Source organism: Meleagris gallopavo, chromosome 14 (assembly GCF_000146605.3).
Source record: "Meleagris gallopavo isolate NT-WF06-2002-E0010 breed Aviagen turkey brand Nicholas breeding stock chromosome 14, Turkey_5.1, whole genome shotgun sequence".
Taxonomy (NCBI): Eukaryota; Metazoa; Chordata; class Aves; order Galliformes; family Phasianidae; genus Meleagris; species Meleagris gallopavo.
Window position 1 is genome coordinate 3,302,971 of NC_015024.2, and position 11,376 is coordinate 3,314,346.

At 37.3% G+C, this 11,376-nt stretch overlaps 1 protein-coding gene across 7 annotated transcripts in view; it reads left to right on the forward strand.

Moving 5' to 3' along the window:
- Window positions 1-11,376, forward strand: part of ATP2B2 (ATPase plasma membrane Ca2+ transporting 2) — a 363,788-nt gene that overhangs the window by 62,947 nt on the left and 289,465 nt on the right. For all 7 annotated transcript variants that reach the window (XM_010718404.3, XM_019620005.2, XM_010718405.3 and 4 more), the window contains exon 2: window positions 4,429-4,480. The gene's annotated coding sequence lies outside the window, so the exon portion shown is untranslated. The remainder of the gene's footprint in view (window positions 1-4,428; window positions 4,481-11,376) is intronic.

Here is an 11,376-nt window from a genome sequence, read left to right on the forward strand (position 1 = left end):
TTTTTACCATTTACCTTGTCTAGAGTGTCATTCATTCAATGTTCAAACATCACTAATAGTTGCCCTAGGATACAAGGGCCAAGCAGAGTGTGCATGTGGGGTCTGTTCTACCACATGGGATAAAGCACGAGTCGTCAGGAAATCTCTCCTCCTGGGCACATGGCTCATGTAGGTGACTGTTTCATTTATCCCTGCTCTACCCAAAGTTCTGCTTTCTTTTATATTAATAAAAGCATTCATGTTGGTTCAAAATCATCATTTGTGATTACTTCAACAAATTCAACTTTTGTTTTTCTTAAGAGATGTTACTGTTTGCTGTACAGCAGCATCGTTCTAGGCAATTCAGAGATCAAGTGGAAAGAAATTCAGTGATGCTGCAGTGAATGTAATTTACTGGAACTTGTTGTAAATTGGAAAATACGAGGCAGCTCTGACCTAAGCTACTGTATCAATTTTGGCAGTGTACAGTATTATGCAAAATACTGATGTCATCTATTGAATTTTAAGCTTCTGTCTCTACCAATATACTTTCCTTTATGTAGTGATGTACAATCTAGGTTTTTAGGCTGATCTTCATGGATTTTGCAGCAAAATAATAATTTTTCATTACAGCCTTTGTAATTACCATTTAAGCTTGCTCATATGAGATATGTGTGCATATCTGTCCATTGCCTATAAAGGAGTCAATCAAATCAAGGACATAATGGAAAATCTTAACTATCAGATGGCAGGGGTGCACATATTGAGTAGTGGAAAATCCTGCAAGTGGAAAGAGCTCTTTTTAGGTGTTGGAATAATTGTATGTTGCTTGAAGCACACGATGAGAACAGTTTAAACAGTTATTAAAGAATGTAGCCAGATCTTATCACTGCAGTCATGCATACAGATCAGCAATCCCTGTGCAGCACTACAAAATGTGTGAATGAGGTGCACTTACTAAAAATAAACCTATTGAGTGCTGTTCATAAATTGCCACAGAATACTAAATGCATGCAGTCTTAGCAATATGAAAGCATCTCCAAGACTGAGTTCAGGAATGTGTTTAACTGCAACTTTACAAGTGAACTTAAGAGACCAAAAATACTTGCAGGCTCTGTTTGCCTGAACTTTTATTGATGTTTAAAAAGCAAATAAAAAAACAAACCCTTGAACTTGCATGCTGTTGAAAATGGATGAAAATGCTGTTGAGATGAAGTTAGTGCTGGGTATGGGACAGTGGATGAACAAGCAAGCATAGCAGATGTGCTGAGTCTCATAAAAAAAAAAGCAACATGCAGTATTTTTCAGGTTTTACTTGGCGTAAGGAATATCCAACTGGTATATCTGAGTCCCACAACCAGTCTCTTTCATCCTCAGCTTACTTTGTTAAAATTGGAACCATGGCGATTCTGCTCTTGCATCATTTGCAAGGAACAGTATTGGGTCAGTGTACGAGTAAGCTTCCTGGGTCAGTAAGGTTTCTGGGCTCAGCTTAGCTGGCTGGAATAGGTTGTAACACTTATATCTTACTTTGGATTGTTTAAGCATCTTTACAAAATGTAGAGAAGTAACTGTAAAAAGAAATACAATTTTTACGTCTCTTCAAGACATCTGGCAATAAGTGAACATCTGAGATGAAATTGAAAGGAGGAAAAAGTCTCTTTCCTTTAAAAGAATCCTTTAATACATACTCAAAATTGTCTTAAAATCATAGAATCGCAAGGTTGGAAATGACCTGCAAGACCATCTAGTCCAACTGTCCTCCCATCACCATTACTGCCACCAGCACTAAACCATATCTTGTGGCTCCTCATCCAGCCTCCTCTTGAACACTGCCAGGGACAGTGACTCCACCACCTCCCTGTGCAGCCATTCCAGTGCCTGACCACTCTCTGAGAGAAAAAGTTCTTCCTTATGTCTAACCTAAACCTCCTCTGGTACAACTTGCGGCCATTTCCTCGGGTCCTGTTTGTTGCCTGGGAGAAGAGGCCAAAGCCCTCCTCATCACAACCTCCCTTCAGGAAGTTGTAGAGTGCAAATTCTTGTGTCATTATGCCACGGATGGAATCTATTCTCCTATGAGAAACTGTTGTTTTTTTTGTCAATCTGCCTTTGTCATCTCAGCTTTGCTGGACTTGCAGTTCCTTAGGATCCTGAATAAATCGGAAGTTGCAATGCTTTCTTCAGTTGCAAATTCAGTCTAAATTTTCAGTTAGACATAGAAAGATGAAACCTTTCCCTCATCAAAATGTTCTCAAAACAGGTAAACTGTTTTTTCTATATCAAATTCTTTGATTATCAATTAGTATATGGTTATTCATTTCTTCAGATGAGTGGAGAAACGCATGATTGCTAGTATTCTCTATTTCTGCTCCAGCAAAGGATTAAGCTGTTCAGGAAAAAAAATATGAAGCACAAAGGATTTTGTTTAACAATCAACTTTCTATGAAAGTAACTTTTCTCATGAGTAACTGGCTTTCTAAGAGCAAACTGAGGGAGCTGAAGAACAGTCTGCATGACCTTTAACAACTACAGTTTCCAAAACTGTGGAAATGCCAGATAAAAGCGTAAAGAAATATTGATCTGATGGGGCCCTACGTAATCCCTGATTAAAGTAACAATGTATTTTAAAACTTGCATTGATTACTCTGGGATTTATAGCATGGGCCGTGGTTTTGTTATCTTTCCCAATACTGAGAATGCTGCCTTGACAAAGCCAAAGAAATAATACTGAAAACACTGTTGAGACATTTGAATTTATCCCTCTAGTATTTTAGCACTTACTGTCTTCTGAATTTATACTCAAAGCCATGTAAATGAACATACTTTACCAGTGAGCTTAATGGAAGCAGGAGGATTAACGACACAGCTGTACCATAGGCAGAAAGACACTTTTTGCAACTAGGCCTCAAACTGTAAGCACTGAAGTGTGCTGTAGGCAAAACAGAGCTGAGAATTTCTGTTGATAGGATGACTGTGTTGGTGCTGCTTTTTAGTTCTGAGCTGGGATGCTCCTTTATTAGTCACTCAGTTTACTTTGCATCTTCATCATCTGCTGAAGTTGTTTAGACTTGCTATACTTTCAAGTTTCTGCATTTGGATATTTCCCCTAATACGTCTCCTTTTTTGATTCATGCTTGATTCGTAGAGTTATCTGCAAACTGAGGTTTTATGAAGGAGCTGCTTTGTTTTCGTTTAGCTTCACTAATCTGCAAACAATTGGAATACTATGAGGCTTTAAGTTTTCAGCCGTTTTCATGTATTTCCCTAATAGAAAACTCTGTAGTAAATGCAAAAGTGATGTTGATGGCCCAGGTGGTGGAAGAAGTTTGTTGACTTGGAGCTACGAGTACTTCCTTTTGTGTGGGGTGCAACAAAGATACCTTGACAACTTGTTGTAATTAGTTTCTTTAGCAGCTGTATCAGGTGTGTCAGCCTTTTCGTTGGCCAGATTTCAATTTCATTAATTATGAAGCCTCCCCAGCGTAGCCTTGACTCTCACATAAACTCTTTTGTCCTTTCAGTTTCCAACTTCCAGCATGAACTTGTGTACAGCGGTACTCATGGAATTGAGTATTTGCTTTTTGACTGTCAGTGGCATATTCAGTTTGTGTATCGTTTTGTGTTGTTCCGATAGTGCTTAAAAAAGCTGCAAAAGAAATTGGTACTGAATGTTTTTTGAAACTGTTCCAAGGCTGTTATCGCATGTAACTCTGCGTTAGCCCCATGGCTTAGTGAAATAATTATCTGATTAGTGAGAAGATGGTCTGTTTAACAAGGCTGTGTGCTTATCAAGTTATGTCTTAGTGCAAATATAATACACGTGTACTATTGTGTCTCTGTTTACTTAAAATCATCCATCTCCAGATGTTTTTGAATAGCTTCCTTGAAAACGTAGTAATCTTGTAGCGAAGTTTGTAAACCAGTGATATCTGGATGTTTGTCTTGATGTAATTCTTGGAATAAATGGTTGCTTTCGTATCCTCTAAAAATAACTGAGTTAAACTTTGTTGTACTCTGATTCGCTCACATATTTCTTTACTGGACCTTTTTCCCTTCAAAATAATTAATTGTTAAGGATAAACCTAGGTTATCTATTCTATTTAAAGCTTAGAAAGCTCAACGCTGCTGCTGCAGAATAATTATAAAAGGCAACAAACATAGTGGCTGTTGTTTACATTTCGTAAGCATTTGGATACTTTTTCTTTAGGTGGACAAATTAACTCTTCAGTTATATTGGATTTTTTAAAAACTCGGTTTCTACCTAGTGTGCTAGAGAAATAATGCAAGAGGTTAATTTTATTGCTTATGTTATAAAACCATTTGGATCTAAATTAAATGAGATGGCTTTAAATGTTTGGACTGTGTTTTTTGGGTTCTATATTCACTATATCCAAACATAATTTACATTTCCAAAAACTGAATCTATTTCTTCTTTGTTTTTACTAGGGCCTGCATGCTGTGACACAAAAACTGCATCACGCTGTGCACTATGTTCATGGTAAGCCTTATTTCATCTTGTAAGTTATACACAGTGTAATTCCAGGGGTTTTGATGTTATTTCATTTGAAATTATTACAAGCACGTTCATGCTGCTGTAGTCTTTATTCATTTTACAACATGAGCGTCAAATTTCCTGTTTCGAACTACATCCAGTGCAAAATTAGTTTTAAAAACCTATGAAGAATTTGATAACGGTCTCAAATTTGCAATGGTTTTATAAAATAAACAAAAAATAGATGACAAATAATACACATGGCACAGGACAGGGAAGTACTGCAGTGGTGCCCTCATTTATGACTGGCCCCTAAATGACAAGAAGAGGTAAAAAAGTAACCTAGGGCCCAGCATGATATGCAGTAATTCCTGTTTTGTTCCAGCTTCGTGCCTCTTTATCTATGCTAAGTAATTCTCCATAGCTGCCAACTCCTCAGCATGTCTTAAAATAACTCAGTTAAAAATATTTCATAAACTCATTTTATATAGGCAAAATAAGCCTCTTTGCTCCTCCAAAGCAGCGTACATTTCTTCTGTTACATTTCTCCTCCAAATATTAGCAAATTGCCACTTTTATTATGAACATAACTTGAAAATAAACCATCTCTTGGAATTAAGCCCCACATTTATCGAATGGTTTCCAACTAAGTCCGGTTCTTTTATGAGCTGCTATGTAGAAAATACCTTCTGTATTTCTGCTTTCACCGTGCATATTTTTAAATTCATTATTTTTCTTCTTTTTACTTGAACCAGAATGGATGTGGTCCCCATCCCCTCCCCTGTGATATGCTCTTTTAGCTGCTGAGGGATGTCTAGGCTAATCAGTCACCTCTGAGTCTGAAACCAGAAGTTAGTAAACAGCTTTCCCTAGTGGATGGGATTAGAGATACAAGAGAAGTGGCCAAAGCTTTAACAGACGTCGTCTTTTAATCTTCTTCCACAATCCACTTATTTTCTCAGGAAATTTAAAAAAAATATATACCTCATTGAAGTGCCAAGGTAACCAATAGACACGTTAAGTTTTCTCTTGGTATTTCAGAGTCGAGTCACATTCATAGATGTACTGCTTCTTCCCAAATTAAAACATGGAATCCTAGTATATTCAATGGCTTCGTAATAAGCACGCTTATCTATGGGAATAGTTTGTGTTGCAGGGCTATGTGCACGTTTGCAGACCATGACCAACAGCAAGCCCTCCCTTGATTATGTATTACATTTAACTGCTCATTGCTCTTGAAGGAGAATTAATGCAAGAACAAAAGCTCGACGTTTGCCAAGTGCCAGTATGCCAAAGATCCTGTATTTCCAGACTTTGTGTTGTACACTTCTCCCTCATTCTAGAAATCGAGTCTTTTGCATGTAATGTGTGAGTTCTTTCCAGTTTCCTGTACAAAACAGTGATATTTCCACCACTTCTACTGTTCTTTTGGTGCTTGCTAGAGGTTTGGAGGAGGTTTTGTGTGTGGATCTTAGCACTGACTCTGTAAATTTAATTAATCTGGGAGCCCCAGAAAGATGGTTAATGACTCTATTACTAAATTTCTCTTGTATTTTCTGTTTTAAAATAGCAGAGCAGTGATATGTGCACTAAGGTATAATAAAAGTGTCTTATTTTAGAGACCATCTAGCAATAAACCTTTTCAAGCATTGTAGATATTCTCTGAAGAATGCTATTCATAATTTTTCTTTACACGATTACAGAATAAGGCTCTGAATCTGTCAGTGCTTAACTAAGGTATTTTTACAACAAATAAAATAAATCATTGTCATCTCAAATATCTTATAGTTTAATTTCACTAACTTAAATTGTTTTTATGAGTTATGCAAATCTGACAGTATTATTCTCAGATTATTTTAAAAACATACCAAGGCTAGCATAAAAACCCAGATAAACGAAGCTATAACTTCTCTAATTTTGATGGCAAAACTCATTTTATGCTGTCCAATCTTTTGTAATGGCTTTGAGGGGGAGAAAATGGTGATTAGAAACAACTGTTGAAATATTCTGCACACAAAATTCTTTTTAGTGGAAAGGAATTGCAAATCTACTGACAAAACTGCATAGTCAGATAAAACTGTTTGAAGCTTCTAGTTTCTGATTTGTATATTTGTAATAAAGAATTAAGATGAAATAGCAAACACAAAGATCAATTAGAGCTGCACTAGCTTTAAAAAAGAAAATCCGTTTTTGTTCTTATTTTCGAAAGTACTGCAGTGCATCTTTTTAGTCCATGCTGTATTTGTAAAAAAAATATTTTCTTGTAATTAGAATTGGTACAAATTACAAATTAATTGCTTATCGCTTTTGAATCAGAGATAAAGTAGATATCTGGGCACTTAATCTTTACATTTCTAAAACACTTCCATAAGGGTTCTGCTGAACTTTTTAAAAGTAGTTTCTTCATTTTACATGCTTTTGATATACTGAGCTTTCTTAAAGTCCCTAGTTTATTTTCAGGTATTCACAGCATTCTTTTTTGAATCTGGCACTACTGCTCGCCTTCTGTTGTATGGCTTAACTAATTGATGTTGTTAGGGGATAGCAATTATTTGGAAAAAAAAATCTTTTTATTAATTGTAATGCAAGTCCCATTGGAGTTCTCTTGAGGAATGCAGTTTGTATTACTGAATGAGCAGGACTGAAATATTGGAGAGTGGAGGAGTGGTTCCTGTATTGGGTGAATACAGCCCTTAATGCATGCCTGCTTTGTATCCCAGCAGTGCTTCTTGTGGCAATGTGCTTTTTTATAGTTTGCTTGTATAAATAGGGGTCACAGAAGTGCTGCAGCAATGGAGACTTTGCACTGCTGCTGATCATAATTAGGTTACTCTACTGACTTGTAGATCAAGCCAGTGAAAGATGCACGAAGGCTGACTTAAAGCTTATCAAATCAGCTAAGTAGAGCAATTAATGAGATGGACCTTAACTTGAATGGTATGTGATTTTTTTCAGTTTCTCTCTTTCTGCTTAAAGATGATGTTTCATGTGAAGCAGTGTTCAGTGGGACAGTCTCCTTGTTGTCTCCTTGACATGTGTTCGTCTTGGAGAGTGTCGGCAAGGGTTCTGAGCTTTACCAAGAATGTTGCACACTTTTCAGAGATCTGCTGACCTTCCCAATGCACAGAGGAGCGTCCTGCTGTTCTGTGACCTTTAACTGCTTTTAGAAACCAAAGTAACAAACCCCCAAAACAGTATGGGGAAAACATGAGATCTGCCCTGAAAAATCTTTATCCAGATAATGCAGTCCTGGCTAGTAGAATGGGAGTTCACTCCCATTAGCACCAGGAGTTTCAAATGGCATAAATTCTCAACAAGGATAGCTCAATGCACTCAATAATAAGTATATTATTGTTATAAATCAGAAAAAAGTCACTTTTGGTTTTCATAAAAAGTTTTCTCAATACTAAACTCTTAGCAACTAATTCAGCTCCCCTAGCATGTACTGGGGACTGAGGATAATATCTTTTCATACTACTATTCCCTGCAGCACAGATATTGTGCAAGGTGAATGAAGTGTTTTGTCCAAACAATAACTTGTCACAGTGTCTGAAAGATAACTCTTAAGAAGCTTCTCAATACTGTGCAATAGGAGCTGTCAAGGTGTCCTTAGAACGGTGCTGTTAACAAGTTCATTTTATTTGTAAGTTTATTTGCTTGATGCTGTTAACAGCAATCCTTAATTGAGCAGTTAGCCACACTACCTTGAAGGAAGAATAAACCATTAGCAACAACTGATTATTAACTGGCAGTAGTTTATCAGCCTATAAATATGCAGTCAATTATCGTGCTTGTTAAACTACGTTCTGGGTTGTGGAATTGAACTGATGGTGTTACGTGGGATCTCATTTTGTGCTTGTAAAATACAGGTTAGATCACTGCTTAAATCCGTGCAAAATAAAAGCAGTCCCAAACCAACTCCTTCTCTCCTCCTCTTAGTTGCTTCAAGGAGACGGGTTGTTCTGGCTTACACAGAGCACACCATGTGCTCCTGGCAAGGCTGCTGGGTTTTGTGTATGCGTGCATTGTGTGACTGCGTGTCAACCAGTACTTCTAACTCCTGTGCAGAGGAGCAGGGATGTTGTGGATCTGTACAGTTTGCTGCTTACCATGTGTGGAAAATGATTAGAGCGAATGTGCAGAGGTATAGAGGAGCATCATGGCATGGGGAAGGTTGTCTGACGTAACCCAGTGTGAAAGTTAGAAGAGCAGTGTACATTTATTGCTCCTAAGAAAATGCCAAAGAAAACTTTCAAAAAGAGAGGAAACTCAAATCAAAATTATTACAACTTGAATATCTGAATGCTTCTCTTGTATAATGAAACCTGTATGAACAAAATACTACTTTGGTATTGAGGAGATGCTTCTAATTTTGCTCATCTGCTAATCTGTATTTAATTTGAACTTAGCCACACATTACTGGAGGCAAGTGAAAGTGTTAAATATGCATAACTTGCAAAATTGGTAGTTTTTTTCTTTCTTAATTAATTTGCACAAATCAATGATTTTCTATCTTGAGATGTAATTTTCCTGTCTCTCACTGAAGGAAGAAATTATGCAAAGTGTACTTTTTTTCCTTGTGCCGTTTTGCTTTAAACAGCACCAGTATTTGTCAAGTTTGTTGCTGCCAAATTGGACTACAGCCCTGTAGCATTGCCACTGAATGTGGCCAAGTGATCTCTCTCCTAACATGACCTTTGCAGTCACCCTTCTCTTCAATTGGTCAAATCAATTCCTTTACCATGCTTGCAATGAATCCTAGAACATGTCTGAAAACGAAAGTTGAATTAAGACTCCATATTCCCAAACTGAAAAAAAACCCACCAAACAACAACAACAAAAAACAAGAAAACCCCACCTTGGTATCCAAATCTGGCAATGTGTGTTTTGTACTTTAAAAGCTTAGAGAATTGCTATGATGTGTAGATCTTGAAAGTGATTTTTGATGTTTTTTTCTGCTGTATAACAGTTTTATTCCTACAAGATAAAAGCTGTTTACAGCACTTTTATAACATGAATCTCTGCTCTCGTGTGCTCCATGCACTGAAATACTCTGCAATAGTCTGCAGTGTGCACCCCTCAGAGCAGTGCCAGCACCCAGAATGTAGGGATGAACAGCTTGATGCAGAAGTAGGAGTGAAAGACTCCTACGTGCAAGAAAGAATCAAGGGTGCTTCCTTCAGTATCAGCAGTGCTGAGAGTGAGGCCTGCCTTAGGATTTTATCACATATATCTGAATACTGAAATACATCCCGTGAGGGATATAAATGTAGATGTTTTGTGTAAGTTTTGAACTGATGGTCGTTCTTTGTTCCATCAACTCAGCTCTATTATTATGGTTAACGTGTGTGCTGTGGATTTTCCTTTCAAAAAAAGACACAACACGTGGATGCATCAGGGGTACTTATGTTTGAGACTTTTGTGGCATAACTTAAAGTACCATTCTCCTCTCTTTAAAACTGATTTAATAACTTTTCAGTCTTTTTACCCTAAATATCCCAGAATGAAGTTATTAACCAGACTTACCAGCTTGGGTCAGGCTTTTAAAATATCTCTTTCTTTTCTTCAACATTTAGACTGACATTTTCATGTCATTAGCACTAAATACTTAACCCCCCCCCCCCCCCAAAAAAAAAGCCATGTTTGAGAATTCTTTGAGAATTACAAAATCCTTGAACAGCTGAAGATAAAGGGGAGTTATTTGGATAATTATTCAAGGTTTTTGTAGGTTGGTAGGTGGTGTTTGCCTTCAGAAGATAAAGAGCAGCTCTAAAAGATGATGCCTGATGTGTGCAAGTTGCATTTTCTTCTATATTTATATCCAACTGGTCTCTCATTTATCAAACAATGTCACTTGACTTGCTTTTTTGACTTGCTGAAAATGAGAAACCTTCAATTCTAACTCATAGGAAAACCTACTAAAAGGATATATAAATAGCAGTATTAATCTTCCCCACCAATGTTTCTTATGGAATTGTTTGTTTCTGAAAGCTCTGCAATCATATTTTACATGATTTCACGGTATTTGGTTATGATCAGATATCAGAATGCTTCTTTTTCTTGATCCCTTTCCTTGTTGGAAGGATGTAGCAAACATGACCAAAGTTATTTTGGTAGTAAAATGAATGCAAAATCTTTTTAAGTCTTTGCTTGGTGTGAGATGCCCCAGTACAGGGGAAGGAATGACAGATGACTTGTAAAGCTGATTGCTGCATCTCAGTAACTTGTACCTTGAAAAACCTGCAGTATAGAACTTACGGAGTCTATTTTTGCTTTGTGTAGGTTTGAATTAGCTGATTCTTTGTCACTCTGCCAAGCATAACCTGAATGAGTACGCTGTAGTGTATTTCACTGTTAGAATGTTGTAACTAGCTCTGTATTTCTTGTGGTGGTGTCAGGATCTGAAACCACCAGGAGGACACAGTCTCAACTCATACCTGACAGATATTACTGCTCATTACTGGCTCGGTTCCCTAGTGGCAGCAGCAGTGACATGCTGGTACCATGGGCTGTCTGAGCCCTGCTCGGACCTGTGTGTGCAGATTGCTGTGGAGAACGGGCAGTTCTCCTCCTGGTTATGTGCTGTGCTCAGAAACGATCAGGTATCTCAGTCTTTCCCAATGGATGTGAAAATTTGCTCACTGAGTGCTGTTCCTCAAGGGGCTTTGCTGCACAGTAGGTCTGGTCGTGAATTTGAAATTACTACTTCCCTTTTTAATTGTTTTCCTGGCGATGTAATAAAGTATGTTAAAAATATCATCTTAAAAAAAGAATTGAGGGCCATAGGAATAGAGAGGGAAGTTGTATTACTCTATAATTACGTTTGCCATTCTTTTCATTAGCTTTCTACCCATACTGTACTGTGGCTTTTTTTTTGTTTGTTTTTTTAACCTTTAACCACC